This window comes from Akebia trifoliata, unplaced genomic scaffold, assembly GCF_017979445.1.
Source record: "Akebia trifoliata isolate Shusen 1 unplaced genomic scaffold, ASM1797944v1 Contig00813, whole genome shotgun sequence".
In the NCBI taxonomy this organism is placed as follows: Eukaryota; Viridiplantae; Streptophyta; class Magnoliopsida; order Ranunculales; family Lardizabalaceae; genus Akebia; species Akebia trifoliata.
The window spans coordinates 1-16,948 of NW_028237233.1; the positions used below are offsets into that span (position 1 = coordinate 1).

General features: G+C 35.7%; 1 long non-coding RNA gene across 6 annotated transcripts; it reads right to left on the reverse strand.

The window, feature by feature from the left end:
- Positions 1 to 6: 6 nt before the first annotated feature.
- Positions 7 to 6,052, reverse strand: LOC147381032 (uncharacterized). Of its 6 annotated transcripts, none has more exons than XR_015174819.1 (6): positions 4,865 to 6,052; positions 4,209 to 4,286; positions 2,860 to 3,003; positions 2,476 to 2,732; positions 1,813 to 2,093; positions 7 to 1,727 (listed from the first exon to the last, which is right to left on the reverse strand). It is a non-coding gene; the product is annotated as an uncharacterized LOC147381032 (long non-coding RNA). The 6 variants fall into 6 exon arrangements; XR_015174817.1 differs by having other exon boundaries at positions 2,825 to 3,003; XR_015174818.1 differs by having other exon boundaries at positions 2,869 to 3,003; positions 4,209 to 4,352.
- Positions 6,053 to 16,948: the final 10,896 nt, after the last annotated feature.

The window sequence follows — 16,948 nt, forward strand, 5'->3', positions numbered from 1 at the left end:
CAAAAGAACCAAGAGGAGACGGTTTATTTGTTAGGTGAACCATCGAATTCTTACAGTGTTGATGTAACTGGTCAAGAAAGTTTGAGGGATCACTACACACTAGAATTAGAGATGGCAGCTCGATGATCATTCAATAAGACATCTAAGCTAAAACTTTCTTTTGATACATTTTTGCACTTTTTTATTTATGGTATTTGTATGTCTAAGTTACTATGTCTAGTCATGTAAATCAATCATGTATCCTTCTTCTGTATTGTTTACTAAGACTCAAGAATGTTTTCTATACAAAATTTGTACTTATTTTATAATTTATAGTTTATACGAATTCTTATCAAGTCGTCAAGCATGACTTCATGTCAAATGGGTGGTTCCACTATAATTGAGATCCACTAGTAAAACTCATGCTGGAAGTGGTTTTGCAAGTCTCATTAGGACTAGGACTATGTTGGATAGATTGCCTTAGATACATATACATATCATCATTGGGTTCTTTAGAAGCTTGAAAAAGCTAATTACACCTCTTTATATGCATTTGGTGTGTGGGTGTGTTGGTTGTAGGGGAGTGGCAAAAATCATCCTAATGCCCTGAGATGTGTAATACAATTATGAGTTTCTTCTAGACTTCTTCGAGCACCTTAGGAACTCGAATGGATACTTGCATATATGCACTCTAATGCTAAATCAGTTTTTTTTTTCTATAAAATATTGACTTGGGTCAGACAGAATTATGTGTTGAAGTATGACTCAAAACATATTAGGTCCGGTCCAAGAATGTTTTGTTTTTGACAGGTCCAAGGTAATTTAGGTTGAACTTGCAACTTATGTAAATGGCCCACTTATGTGGTGCTTCTTAAAGAGTTTTTATTTTCTTTTGTTGTAATTCTAAGTCTAAGTCTTCTCTAGAGGAGAGAGTAGAGAAAGAAAGAAAACCTAAAGAGGAGAGGTTGAGAGGTTTGAGAAGATTGAGATCTAAAAGAATGTGAAGTTAAATGATAGAGGTGTTTTCTTGTATCAATTTACCATGTTTTTTTCATACTGAAATTGAGCTCCAACACTCATACCTCCATGGACGTAGCCTTTAGGTAAAATCTCGTGTTGTGGCACTACGTCATAATGAGCAATAAACGACTGTCCAAGACAGTCGTTTTAAAAGGAGTTGCATTTAATTTGCAAATGCTGATCAATGTCAGAAAAAACGACGATTTTGGACCGTCGGCAAAAACGACTGTTTTAGACAGTGGTTTTCTGGATTTATAATTTAAAAAAATATTCTTCTGAATTTATTTTTCTGGATTTATAATTTAAAAAAATTATTTTTCTGGATTTATGAGGAATTGTTAGCATTTGGGGGCATTAGTTGACAGTTCTCTCCATCTGATTGTTTAGTGCCCTGTCTATTGGGTAAACAATCAGAACAACTTTTTAGCAATGCAGGTAAGATCTCACCATGGGTTTCTTCATCCAAATTGCATTTCACGTCAGGGTAGTGAGTAATATTGTGCACAGTAGTTGCTTCCTTACTGGGTGATGGCACATCGCCTCATGTTGAACAGGCTGCAACAACGCTATCGCTCACTGCTTTATCCAACCTTGCTTCTTTGTGAGTTCAAGCTCCTTATTAGAAGATTTCCATTTTGCGTCTCTGTTGGAAGTTTCTGACTTACTCCTAGATGGGATATCATGGTCTTCATCATCATTGTCATCATCATAGTCTGCCAGATCCTGATCTACAAAACAAAGATGGACATATATAGTATGGCAGAATGATATTCTAAAAGATGTCTCTCAAATCATGTGTATTGGATATAATACCTTAATGATGAGTAGTTGAAACTGGTTTCATTGGGTAAAACAGGTTGAGCTTGTTGGTTATGGGTTATTGGTTACAACCTAGGTTGTAACGATTGCCATTAGTAACAAAAGGCTCAACAATTGGTTTCTGAAGGTTGTTCTTGACAATGTGAAGTAGAAGCTGATCATCGCCAACTGGTTGTCCCCTGCCATTAACCTTAAATCATTTCTTTGGGATATGTTGATTTATATTCCACAAAAACTCAAGACATGCGTCTCCCCGCTTATATTCTGATAGGACCCTGTATAAAACCATGCAAAAAATATTAATTAAAATACATCACTCAAATATCATGCACAACATATTACTACAATTAAAATACAACAATCAGAAGAACGTTAGTAATTCAATTTCCTAAGAAGTTACATAAAAATGTGGGATGTCATTTGTAGCATTGCTTTGCCTTAGTGGTGGTGGTTGTTGCTTTATTTTTTGTTTGCTTTTTAGGAGGGCCATCTCGACCTTCCCATTTGTTCTGTTTCTTTTCTTTATCTTATCTATTTAAAAAAATGCACCCACATGCACAGAGACAAATAGACCAATAGAAATCAAGAACCATTGAAGGATTTTCTTCAATAAAGCAAAAGAGCACAGAAAACACAAAATTAATATCGAGAAATTACCTTGACATGTTGACATGTCCACTGTAAAACTGGTAGAGCAATAATTTAATCAAAGCGTCAAGATGTGATTTCAATGTACCACTTGAAATGGTCCCTTTATTTTTCTTAGTTATCCTAAAGAATCAATGCCTACAAGAGAGCAGACCAAACCTTCCAACTCTATGAAATCTCCATCTGGAATTATGGAATTGGTTCTTAGCTCATTTCCAACTCATCAAATACAATGCCATAACCAATAAATCCGTCGGAGGTTTCACCTGCATGTCATTCATCGAGTAGTAAGAATCTAGATTACTCATGCCAATCATAAAGAGGATGCTTATAAAGGAAGAAAAGACCAAATACTAGCCAGTTTTAGTGAAAGTTGAATGCTGTTAGCTCAACTCTACTAACATGTCTTTATTTCTATGCATGCACCTCTTGGAATGGGAGAACATTTTGCTGCCATGCTCAAGAAATTCCTCCCAAACCTGTTGCCACTTTCAGCTTTGCTTCCACTACTCCTCTCTTATAACCGCTCCCACCAACCTGACACAAACCAACCACAAATTACAGAGGGAACTCCTTGTATGATATACGAACGTCCATTAAGAGCTTACATTTTACATCATTCCAACGGGTCTAGACCTTTTGGCATATTGGTTTAGGTACTTAAACACTATCTTTGATAGTAAAAAATACAATTAAAAGTACAGAAACAAAGAAGATTTATTAAATAGATGGGATAATTAGATCACATGTTATGTATGATGAGACGGTGCAATTCCAATTCAATGGTATTGACATTTTTTAATACTAGCAGTAACTAAATCTGGGTCCATGTAATTAAATAAATTAGAAAACTCTGCCAACTAGTAAACTCATCGTCAAGGTTTGGAAGGCGATGATAGAGAGAAAATCGTCAGAGACTTTTCTGGAAAAGGAAAGAGAAGCAGTGGCCAGAGAATTCAAAGAGTCCCTTGCCGACATTGGCCTGCCTATACACCACCCCACTTAACAAGAGTCGATTCCCCATTCTATAGAATTCACTGAGGATCCACATATAATGAAATTGTAGCTACATACCATGATACCAAGCATGAAAAAAATTAGCTGATTATAAACAGCCATTATAAACAACCATTGACTGCTGTTGGGAAAAAATAATTTATATTTATCAAACTACTTGGAAGAGAATTACATTTCAGCAAAAGCTATAAGTGCAGTGGAAAGAAAATCATAGCTCCCAATACTACAAGCAATGAGGCCTTAAAATTCTTCAATGCCCAAGCCCATGTTCTTCTATACTAAAGAATGATGGGAAGGCACTCCTTTTATCAATAAAAAACCACTTCATAACACATTAGCACTCATTAAGACCAAGTTTTCTCAGTGACAAGAGAATGAAGGAAACTCCAATGTTTGAATTCTAATAGATCTTTCACAAGTACGGGGCATAAAATTAAAATGCCCTCAGAAGCAAAAGTGGGACACTATAACAATAAAGATTGAATTAGATAAGAATCATCAACCACATTAGTGACATTAAAACAGAGAACCCATAGTTCACCAGACCCCAAAACAAAAGAAAAATATAAAATCACGAATCAGTTTGCTTCACTTCATATTACTACCCACATCAATTTGAACTTAACCATAGTCAACTAATACTATTAATATTAAATATGGAAAACCACAATCCTGGGAAAAATCCAACTTACATAAAAAGAACAAAATAAAATTGCATGGCTTACCCAACTTTCAAGAGTGTATCCTAATACGGGAAACACTTCAAAATTGCTTGCACAGAAACAGGAAACAGTCATTGCCAACTGCAGTACAAGAGAATAGAATGAAAACATCATATAGAATAGAGTTCTCAACACCTATAAACATATCTGTAATACAAATATCAGATCCAGTAATTGCATCAAAAGAAAAGGATGTTGAAAGTTTATTTCTAATTGTCTTTCCTAGCTTCTCCACACATCTATCTAAGTGTATCCCCATCTTTGCTACACGCTCAATTTATGCACATTTTGTTTCTTGATTCTCTCCATAAAACATAATCGGTCTTCCTAGTCTTATAGAATTGTCATTTTACTCTTGAATTAGGATGGGTCAATCACATAGCAAACCAAAAACACCTCCCCTTCATCATCCAAAATTATATGGAACGGATTGTATTCAATCTCCCCATCTTCATAGAAAATAGATCATTCTAGAAGCAAGCCATGTTTAAAATAAAATAAAATAAAGTATTCATATATCATAGAAATGAGTTTGAATGGTGATTGTGGGGTGATAGATCATAAGGTCAACAGACTCCTACAAGGCATTTATAGAAACCAGATATGGAACCGATTCCCTTGCCAAAAAATGACTAATAATACTTTGAAACTATGGTTACCTGTAATAAGACGATTAATCACCAATCAGCAACTGTGCCTCATTTGCAAAGGAGGCATCTGGAATTTTCAACTTAAATACTTCCCACTCATTTGCACAAAGTCAAGGATATTGTTGGCCTGACAAATGTTCACAGCTGAGATGCAATTCACTTAGCCAATCTCAGAATCTATCACTGATGAAATCGGATGTTGATGCTAAGTTTAAAGAGTATTTCCATATGTCACTTGTTTCTTCATTCAATGCCTAGGTTCAAATGAGCACCTAGAGCTTTTTCAGAACTTGCACAATACGAGAAATAAATATAGATTTCAGGAATAAAAAAAATACTTGTACATCTAATAAAAACAGTCACTTGTATATGCTTCTGACTTTTGTCTAATGTGGCATTTCAGAAATGAACAAAAGACATGGTGTTAAAATCATCAAAAGATGGACAAAAAGAAACCATGACCTTCTATGTTTGGCTCAAATCAACGTAACTATTAGTTGAAAAAAGTGTGAAAGATTTAAAGTGAAGCTTAACCATAATAACTGAACTACCTGTATGACTCAATTGGATTTTTTTCAAGAATTGATGCCGGCTTCCTATGACTAATCCACTTGTAAAAGGAAATATATAAGAGATCAGGGACTGCAGAATCTCACATCACAAAGTCCATTGGGACAACTTGTATCAATTGGGAGACACAAAAAAGGACAAGAGAGAGAGAGAGAGAGGCAAGTTACCTTAGTTCCAGGCAGAATATATATAGAAGGTAATTACATACAGAAAACATAGTGAATTGAATTTTGAAAACTGCACCAACATCATCTATACTCTATACAAATATTGGGTGAACAATGGCATTTGCTTATTTGGGAATCAATCTCATATCAACCACCACCCATTTGCTTGCTTTATGTGTTAAGTCAAAATACAAAACAATTCAAGTTTGCACTGCAATGAAGGACCACAAGTCTCCTAAACTCAAATAGAGAAAAAGAAAAAAAAAATCAAGAAACAAAAAGTGATCAATTGGATTTTTCTCCGGTCAAGAGGATCAGATCTTAATCTCCTAGCAAACCAAGAGCTTTCACTCAAAATAACCAAACTTACAATAACAATTAACAAGGATAATAACATTCTTATTCTAAAAATGATTTCATTTAATCCATACCTTCAATTATAAAATCAATATGTGTGTGTGTGCACGTGTCCATTGAAGAAGACTAACAAGGGAAGAAAAATTATATATATTTTTTCCCCAGCAGCTCTTTTTATTCTCTTTTATCCATGAAACCAAGAAGATTATACACTTTGATGAAACCTATAAAAAAAGTCAAGTCTACAATCTACATGGCTATGATTTCTCAAGAATCTGATCATCTAACCAAACATTTGGAAACCAATTTCACAAAAACAAAAACAGAACCGAACCGATTCTTAAGAAGATCAATAAACATCTGAAAACACTAAAAGATGTTCAATGTACGACAAAAATTAACCGAAAACCCAACTTTCCACCTCATTGTTAAATATTAACTTTTATCTATGTGTAAATAGAGGACAGAGCTATTAAAAGATGAGAGAGGAAATGCTGAATTCTCTGGTCACATTAATTTCATCAACTAAGTAGCCTATATATAGGCATTACAACTCAACAGTCTACCACTAAACTAGGCACTCATCCGAACATGTAAAACAAAAAAGTAAACACGGAGCCTCCTATGGACAGGGTAAAACTAAGGATCATGCTAACAAATCTTGACACGTACAAAAAACCACTAACATCCTATAGACCCGGTTAATAACTATAAGCCAAGTCATGCAACAATAGAAAATTGAATAAAAAATTCCTAATAATAACATGCCCACGTGATGATATTTTCATCAATCCCTTTCTTAAACTGATGTTTTTAAACACTCAATTTAGTACATATCAACAACCAAACACCCACTAATCACGATCTTGCGAAGTGCAGACACCAAGTAACTTCCTCAACTTCTGAAACACAAGTAATTTGAGGGGTTTGGTAAATATGTCAACAACTTGATCTTCACTTCTGCAATAAATAAGATCGATAGCTCCATCTTTAATGATACTTAACATCAATGTGCTTGCTTCTTCCGTGCAAAACAGGATTCTTGGAAAGTTTAATTGTTGAACTATTGTCACAATAAAGTAGAGTAGATTCTTGTTGTTTGAAGTGCAGCTCCTCAAGAATTTTCCTTAGCCAAATGGCTTGACAAGCACATGCAATTGCAACAACAAGCTTTGCTTCGATTGTTGATAAAGTGACAATCGGTTGCTTCTTTGAACTCCATGAAACAGTTGCTGAACACATCATGAACACATAGCCAGACGTACTCTTTCTATCATCAAGATCACTTGCATAGTCACTGTCAGTAAAAACAAACAAAGCTAACTTCCACCCTTATTGTAAAACAACCCATATTCTAGGGTTCCTTGCAAGTATCGAAAAATCCTCTTGGCAGCTAAAAGATGCAACTCCTTGGGCATTCCATGTATCTACTAATGAGACTTACGGCATGCATAATATCAGGCCTTGTGGCAGTCAAATACATTAAGCTTCCCACAATTTTCTTTTAAAAGGTGCTGTCAACCTTCTTTCTTTCGGGAACTTCTGATGGCGTGCTAACAGAATTGTAGTTCTTCATTTGAAACTTGTCTAAGATTTCTTGCACAAACTTCTTTTGAGAGATAAAAATTCCATTGGTAGATTGCACCACTTCAATATCCAAAAAATAATGCATCATTCCAAGATCAGACATATCGAATTCAACCATCATGGACTTCTTAAATTTATCAAACATGACACTGTCATTTCCCGTGAAAATAAGATCATCCGCATATAAGCACACAATGAGCATTTTTCCTTCATCACCAATTTTAATGAATAGTGCATGCTCATATGGACATTTTTTAAAATCTTCTTTCAAAAAATAGGTCTCAATACGATTATACCAAGCTCGTAGAGCTTGTTTTAGCCCGTATAACGTCTTTTTGAGTTTATACAACTTATATTCACTTCTAGTCTTCACATATCCAGGAGGTTGATCAATAAATACCTGTTCCTGTAGGTCACCATGAAAGAATGTTGATTTCACGTCCAATTGGAAGATAGGCCATGAATTTTGAGCAGCTAAAGCAATCACCAATCTGATGGTGTCATGTCTTGCAACAGGGCAAAAACTTCTTTATAATCCACGCCAAACTCTTGCTTGTAGCCTTTAGCTACTAAGCGCGCCTTGTACTTGTCGACTTCACCACTCTCCTTTAATTTTGTCTTGTACACCCACTTGACACCAATTGTCTTGCGCCCTCTCAGAAGCTCAGTCAACTCCCAAGTTTTATTCTTTTCAATTGCTACAATTTCTTCATCCATTGCCTTCCGCCATTTTGATTCTTTCATAGCCGCTTCAAAAATGGTAGGGTCACAATCTGAAAATAGAGCAAAATGTGTAAGTGGATCCTCAGATTGATCAATTTCAGTTACCTCATAATCTGTCATCCATGCAGGTCTTTTTCTAGTACGTTGAGGTCGCTCTTCTTCTTGAATAGTTGTTGGAACTAGTTGTTGTTCATTCTCTACTTGCTGCTGCTGCCTTCATCTTCATTTTCTCCATCAAAAATAGTTGGAATTTTGTTTTCTAACATCATTCTCATTCCATGACCAAGTTTGATCTTCATCGAAAACAACATCGCAACTAATAACAACTTTCTTTTCTTGGTGCTAGGATTGAAAAAGCTTGTAAGCTTTTGAGTAAGCACTAAGACCAAGAAAAGCGCATTTCTCTCCCTTGTCATCTAGTTTTTTTTTTCTTCTCTGATCTGGAATATGGGCATAGGTGTAGACACCCCATTTTTGCACTCACCTGATTAATCAACTCGTCAACCCGATCGCAATGATTCCCAATGATGGATGTGTATTCCATTGCTTTATTTTGTTACCAGATGTGTTTCAGAAATCCGGATGAGGTATCTCAAACTAACAAAACCTTAGAAACCACGTTACGTTAGGAAAATACAACTCCAGAAACATAGAAATCATCATTTTTCAGACAAAAAGAAGCTTCACGATAAAAATCACTAAAAACTATCAAATTACCAAAATACCCCTAACATCAAAACAACCCTAGAGCCTACGTTACGCTTAGGAAAACTCATTCAAACACATAAAATATAAATCGAACCAAATAAATCGTTTAGCCAATTTTCACAGAATTCGACAAATTACGAAAATACCCCTCATAAAGTTCACAACCATTTCACACAAAAAGCTTCATAAATAACAAAACTAATATTTCCATTGAATTCCTTACGAAAAATCGATTCTAAAACATCCTAGAACATTAAAAACCGACTTAAAACGTGAAAAGTCCTCTCCGGGGGAAAACGGTAATTTCACAATTTTCATAATTAAAAAATTCGAAATTAATAAATAAAATATTAAATAATTAAAGTGAAACATTAATGAAATTAATTTAAAATTTTGAACCTAAAAAATCGATTAATCGGACTCTCAGGCAAATTGTTGAGGGTTCGTGGGATATTTCTTTAAGGACCCCTCCATTTGGGGGTCCAAAGAATTAAAGAAATAATGGAAGGGGGTTCTCCAAAAATTTAAAGTCAATCAAGCAAGACTGTAGTCAAAGTATTAAAGTCAATCAAGTGAGACTAAAGTCAAAATTAAAGTCAATTAAGCAAGACTAAAGTCAAGATATTAAAAGTCAATCAATTAAGACTAAAGTCAAAATATTAAAAGTCAATCAAATAAGACCAAAAGTCATAATAAAGATCTAATTAAATAATAACTCTATCTAATAGAGTTCTAACTAAAAAATAATTCTACCTAAAACAATTCTAATTAAAACACAATTCTACCTAAAACAATTTTAACTAAAACACAACTCTAATTAAAAAATCTCTAATTAAACACTAACTCTATCCAAATCAACCCTAAAAAACATCTATAAATAGAGGTGCTCACACCCTATTTTCGTATCAAATCATAAATCCTAAGAGAAGTAGGTCTAGAAGCTCCCCTAGCCCCCCATAAACCCTAGTTTTGGAGCCCCAACTCCTTAGCTAACATCCCTCCTTCAATTTTAGTCTAGAAAACACCCAAAAGCCTTCTAAAAACATCCCCAAATCCGCAACGAACTTGAAGAGTTCAGATTCAAAAACAAGGAGATACCTTGCCTCGGAGATCCGAAGTCAAATCCGGAAGCAGAACGAAGCAAGAGAGCACGGTACAAGGAGTTCTTTTTGTCAGATCTGAGGGAACCAAGTCCTTGCCATCGGAAAGGTAAACCTTTTATTTTTATTTATTTTCTTATCTAGGTTTTAGCAATGTAATCTACTTGGGAATTTAGTAGAGACTGGCTTTGGCCGGGCGGGATTGGTGCCTAACACCTTCCAATCCCGTAACATGATCCCCGAATTCAGTTTTTCTTGGTTTTAGATTAGCTTTTATTTATCCGTTTAGAGTCATTGATCGGTTCCTAGACCGAAATAACTAGGTGGCGACTCCCAAACCTCAAGGGTCAAAAGTGGATCCGCGCACCCCGCAGATCGAGGGCGCTTTCAGTGGCGACTCCACTGGGGACTATTGAGGATCAAACTTGAAAAACCCCAAGTATGGGAGCATTGCCAAGATAACCTAGTTTTTTTTTTATTTAGTTGGATTTATTTTATTTATTTTTTCTCTTTATTTATTTTTTTTTTTATCTTGATTGTAGATGATTTTGGGTATTGCATTTTTTTTCCAATTAAGGATCACTTTTTGATGACTCCTAAATAATGAAAGATTCAAATTAACCTATGAAAATGATGGAATGATGGAGGTTGGACAGAAATATTAAAACGTTTTTAGAGAATATTCTAGCAAATTTAAGTCTGGGAGCCTCTTAATAAAATATAGATCTCGTCGAGTAGATTAATTTAGAATCTGAGTTCACTCAATTTCGTTATCGGAAGCCTTAGATATCATCGATGCAAGTTCAATCTGTAAATCTGGAATTATTTCTGAATGAAAGTTGGGACAGCAACGTTAAAACTTTTTTACAGAATATTCTAGTGAGAATTAAGTCTGGGAATCTTTAATAAAACGTAGATATCGTCGAGTAGATTAATTTAGAATCCGAGTTCACTCAATTTCGTTATCGGAAGTCTTAGATATCATCGATGCAAGTTCAATCTGTAAATCTGGAATTATTTCTGAATGAAAGTTGGGACAGCAACGTTAAAACTTTTTTACAGAATATTCTAGTGAGAATTAAGTCTGGGAACCTATTAATAAAATGTAGATCTCGTCGAGTAGATTAATTTAGAATCTGATTTCACTCAATTTCGTTATCGAAAGCCTTAGATATCATCGATGCAAGTTCAATCTGTAAATCTGGAATTATTTCTGAATGAAAGTTGGGACAGCAACGTTAAAACTTTTTTACAGAACATTCTGGTGAGAATTAAGTCTAGGCACCTATTAATAAAATGTAGATCTCATCGAGTAGATTAATTTAGAACTTGAGTTCACTCGATTTCGTTATCGGGAGCCTTAGATATCATCGATGCAAGTTCAGATTGTATTTTCCTAATTTACAGAAAATCTGAATTTATCTAATGTTGGCACAATTAATGTTCTTGAGAGTGAGCTCATCTCAACCATTGTCATTCTATCATCAATGTAACACTTATTGGAATCTCGATTTAATTTGGAACACCCAAAAGTGATCATTGATTGGACCTTAAAAATTATAAAAATTATGCCTATTGCAATGTTTGTTTGATCAATTATTATATGCCATGCTCATTAATTGATTTGCCATGATCTTGATAGATATATTTGTGATGTGTTGATTTCATCTTAATTTCGATGTGATGGGTTTTGGATTATTTTCTTGATCAATATTCATTTGATATCCATATGTGATGACATAATCTGGCCCATGGGCTCACGTGTTTGAAAAAGGCCCCGGGCACACCCCACCCTGTTTTGCACACACCACATGCACGTTTACTGTTTTGAGCACTTACACGTCCCATTTAGCCAACGTGGCACTAGTGCGTGGCCCGGTCTCTTCGGAGATGCGACGTCATTCATGAAACCCACAACTCCAGTCACGTACCTTAGGGTATATCAAACTGGGGGCATTAATACCGTCTGATCAGGTGATTCTGAGAGATATATTGATGCACCCAGGCTGGGGCAACCTGAGCCTTTGTCCTATTGTAAGCCACACAGTCACATGTCCCGATTGCCAACGTAGTACTAATACGTGGTCGGTCCCCTCGTGGGATGCCAAACCATTTATGAAAGCTACAACTCTTGTCTCGTACCCGTAGGTATAAAAGATAATCTCAGTATATCAATTGCACTTCTTGGTCAAAACCGGTGCCTAAGCAAGATCTTGCCCCGCTGTACCCTACTGTACGAGGGGGATAGACTACGTCTATTCTAGACGAGAGGTATTTAAGTGGGCCCTTGCTCAGCATTGTGCGCCACCTCTCAACTGGAGATCAAACTGGCTGTTTTTGGCTTCAGAGAAGTGAGTTGAGGTTTTAGATTATCACCTATACGGTATATCAAACCAAGTCACCACGTATCGAGAGGTATATAGGTGTATTTGGTAAGGGTGGCCAGATGAAATGCATTGCACGTAGTAAGCTTAGAGTCTAGAAACCTTCTTGTAGGTCACGACCCGAACTGACTATGGGTGTTCCCGGGTTGCTTTATTCAATCCAACCAACAGGTAAGTGGTCGGACCGATCCAGAATAATCAAACAGAAACTCGCAATATCGGTCCAACCCAATCGGTGAAATGTACCAATTAATTTGAATCACTTAAACCAGTTGGCCCAATTGACAAATGGATCAAACTGATCAATACCAAATCAGTTGGACTAATTGGTTTCACTTTTAAAGATCCAGACCACTTTATATAGAAAGATTCGATCTTAGGATCAAATTAATTTGTCTGATCAAAGGTTCAATCCCAATCAGGGGTAGACCCGTGCCTAATCTTTCTCATTTTCTTGGTCATCATAGACTTATAGTGCATTTGGATTCGATATTTTCCATCGAACTTGGACTATTCTATATCGAAACTTTAATCATGTGGTTAAGAGTCAAACCTTTAGAGTCAATGGTTAACCTTGGTTTACTTCCAATCGGGTGATAATTGGTCCCAAATATTTTAAATCCTCATCTATGTCATTTTGGGTCCGTCAAAAGAGTCGTCTAGTCAAAGTACCAATGTTAAGTTCAAGTAATCCATCCACCCAAAAGGACCTTCTCTCTTTGTAGATAATTGTCCCTGAGTTTTCTTTGAGTTTCAATCCAGTTTTTGTCATTCTTTAAATCCAGTAGTCGAGTTTGTCAATCAATGTTTTTCAATTCCAATAAAATATAGAAGCTTCTGATTATCATACGTGTAATAATGATTTGAGCATAATATCTAACATGAGATTGACTTAGAGCTCACTAATCAAACTTAATAAATATTGGAATTAAAGAGTACACTTAAGAAGTGCAAATGGGTACTACATTTTCCTTAGCAGAACATGAAAAGAATAATAAATTTACTTGAGAAATTCAACAACGTTCTTGCATGATCTCATAAGGATATATGGATGAATTACACAAAAACATAGATCAAGTCAAGAGTGATTTCAAAGCCAAAGATTATCTGTCAAAGATGATATAACTAAAAACATCAACAAAGATGCTAAGACTTACAAGTGGATCTACCATGTTTTTCACTCAAGTAAAGAAAGTTCTCATTCACAAAAGAATATGAGATTTCTTTTGAAGTTTGGAAATAGTTGAACAAGTCAATGTCAAATACAAAGAACTCAGTCTCACTCACACTCAACTCCTAGAAGAAGACTGAAGATTACTCTTTCTCAGAAGAAGACTGAAGAATATTCATTCTCCAAAAGGAAATCTTAGTTGACAGAGTAATCCAGATATCGAATTCCTAAAACTTTGATCGAGTTAAGCAGCATTCACAAAAGGAGGCCTTCTTGGTCGAACCATTTTCCTGTCTTACCAAGAAAAAGAAAACCTTCTTTAGCTCCTTGCAGCCTCTAAAAAAATCAAATAGCCTATTTTTTTCTTTCTAACCACACCAACCAACCTTGGGAGGGAATCTTATTATGAACTACGTTTTGACCTGATCCCAAAAAGAAAAAAAAGAAATATTTGGGGTACGTAGGCAACCTGAGAAGTTACTTCAGGCTCGGTCATTAAAAGAAAAATGTATTCTCTTAAGGAAAGTGTCATCCAAAAGGAAAATCTCCTATTGAAAGGTTTAAAAGAAAAGAATGTCAAACTAGGGGCATTAGAAAAAAGAATCAAAAGAATTGATAAAAGAAAAGAATGCCAAACTAGGGGCATTTAGAAAAAAAATCAAAATAATTGACAGAAAAAAAGAGAATATCAAACTAGGGGCATTTTGGAAATTGAGCCTTATATCTTTTCTTTCTAAACCATATCCTAAGCCCACCTATTAAGTCCTCCTGAATGCTAATTGACTAGGTTAAGGTGCAGGGAATTGAGAAGTTGTCGAGTTGGTTATACAAGATCATCAAGAAAAAAAAGAGAAGCCCACTAAGTCGAAAACCTGAAAAAGCGGCTTAGGCAAAATTTAGGGCATAACCATAAAAAAGAAAGCCTGTCAGGTTGAAAACCTGAAAAGGCGACCTAGGCAAAAATCAAGGCATCATCAAAAAAAGAAAAACAAAGCCCGCTAGATTGAAAACCTAAAGAGGCGATCTAGGCAAAAATTAGGGCATCACCAAATGGGAGGAAAGGTCCCGTCAAGAAGAAAAATTCAGAAGGAAGCTTGTGCAGAAACTGCAGAACCATTCAAGCCACGATATTTGTCTGTTAGCCAAGAGCTCACATCCGACAAAGACAATATTGAAGTCGAAAAAATCAGAAGTCATCTTGAACATTGTAGGATTCAAAAGTATGTTTACTGGTTCAAGTGTTCGCTAATGGAAGATGTAGAATCATCAACCACTTTGAAGAGGAAGATCTTTTATTCTAATATTTATCAAGATTTTTTAAGTCCAGCTCAAGCATTTTTAAAGAAATTCGAAAGAAAATGATCAATTCTTTATTGCACATATGATAATCTTAAGAGTCTTAAATTAAGAGAATGTCAGTTCTTCTATCTATCATACATCAGAGTCCATATTTTTCAAGCGTAATCCATTCCATCAGTCTCGTAGTCAAGTCCCAGTTAAAGCCAACCTTGAAACTAGGGGCATTTTTTGAAGGTCATTTAATCCCAAGTTTTGTTCTTAATCACATGATAAAAATGAAAATCTTATTTAAAAGTCCGATGAAGTCAATGATAATTATGAATCCAAATACATGATAAGCTAATAAAGGCCTGATCTTTCAAACTTTGAGCTCGATTTTGAATCATAAAATCAATTAATAGGATTGTTTTAGTTCCTATAAACTAAGCCCGAGAAACGTGACTTAGTAAGTTCGAGTCTGAGAAATGAGACTCCAATTTTTTGAATCGTAGAATGAATAGGCTTTTTGAAGTGCCTACAAACCTAAGTTCGAGTCCGAGAAACGAGATTCCAACTTTTTGAATCATAGAATGAATAGGCTTTTTGAAGTGCCTACAAACCTAAGTTCGAGTCCGAGAAACGAGACTCCAACTTTTTGAATCATAGAATGAATAGGCTTTTTTAAGTGCCTATAAACCTAAGTTCGAGTCCGAGAAACGAGACTCCAACTTGTTGAATCATAGAATGAATAGGCTTTTTGAAGTGCCTACAAACCCAAGTTCGAGTCCGAGAAACGAGACTCCAACTTTTTGAATCATAGAATGAATAGGCTTTTTGAAGTGCCTACAAACCTAAGTTCGAGTCCGAGAAACGAGACTCCAATTTTTTGAATCGTAGAATGAATAGGCTTTTTGAAGTGCCTACAAACCTAAGTTCGAGTCCGAGAAACGAGATTCCAACTTTTTGAATCATAGAATGAATAGGCTTTTTGAAGTGCCTACAAACCTAAGTTCGAGTCCGAGAAACGAGACTCCAACTTTTTGAAATATATAGGCTTTTTGAAGTGCTATAAACCTAAGTTCGAGTCGAGAAACGAGACTCCAACGTTTTGAATCATAGGCTTTTTGAAGTGCCTATTAACCTTAGTTCGAGTCCGAGAAACGAGACTTCAATTTTAATAGGATTGTTTAAGTTCCTGCAAACCTTAGCCAGAGTCCGAGAAACGAGACTCCAGCTTTGTTTGAAATCATATTGAATTAATAGGATTGTTTAAGTTCCTTAGCCTGAGAAGCTTGGCTACAATAGGCTCCAGTCGATAAATGAGACTCAAATTTTTCGAACTCTAAAAAGATTTCAAATAGGATTTAACGAAGTTCCTACAATGTTATAACTCCAATTACCTTTGTTAACCTTGCTATGATTATTTTCGTTGCATAAGTGCATCTCAATTTTGAATCATTTTTGTCAGTGAGAGAAGATCTCTAGGACCTGGCACATTTTTACTTAGTTTCACACAGCATCACACCATTGCACACACGTGCACTTTTGCATCAGTCAGGGAGAATCTTCTAAAATTCGAGGATCTGACATCGCCAGTGAGAGTTCAAACTCGAGGACCTGACAACCTTTTAGTTCGGGAAGAGTTTTACGCTCAAGGATCCGAACACCCTGACGAATTGCTAAATCAGGCTGCAAAATGAACTGTCACTAGCTTTGGCATTCGGATATCGCACTATCTACCAAAATAGATTTGCTATCTAGTTTGCTTCAACCCTGCCAAAGAGGGGCATCTGTAGACACCCCATTTTTGCACTCGCCTGATTAATCAACTCGTCAACCCGATCGCAATGATTCCCAATGATGGATGTGTATTCCATTGCTTTATTTTGTACTAGATGTGTTTCAGAAATTCGGATGAGGTATCTCGAACTGACAAAACCTTAGAAACCACGCTACGCTAGGAAAATACGACCCCAGAAAATAGAAATCATCATCTTGCAAATAAAAAAGAAGCTTCACGATAAAAATCACTAAAATTGACCAAATTA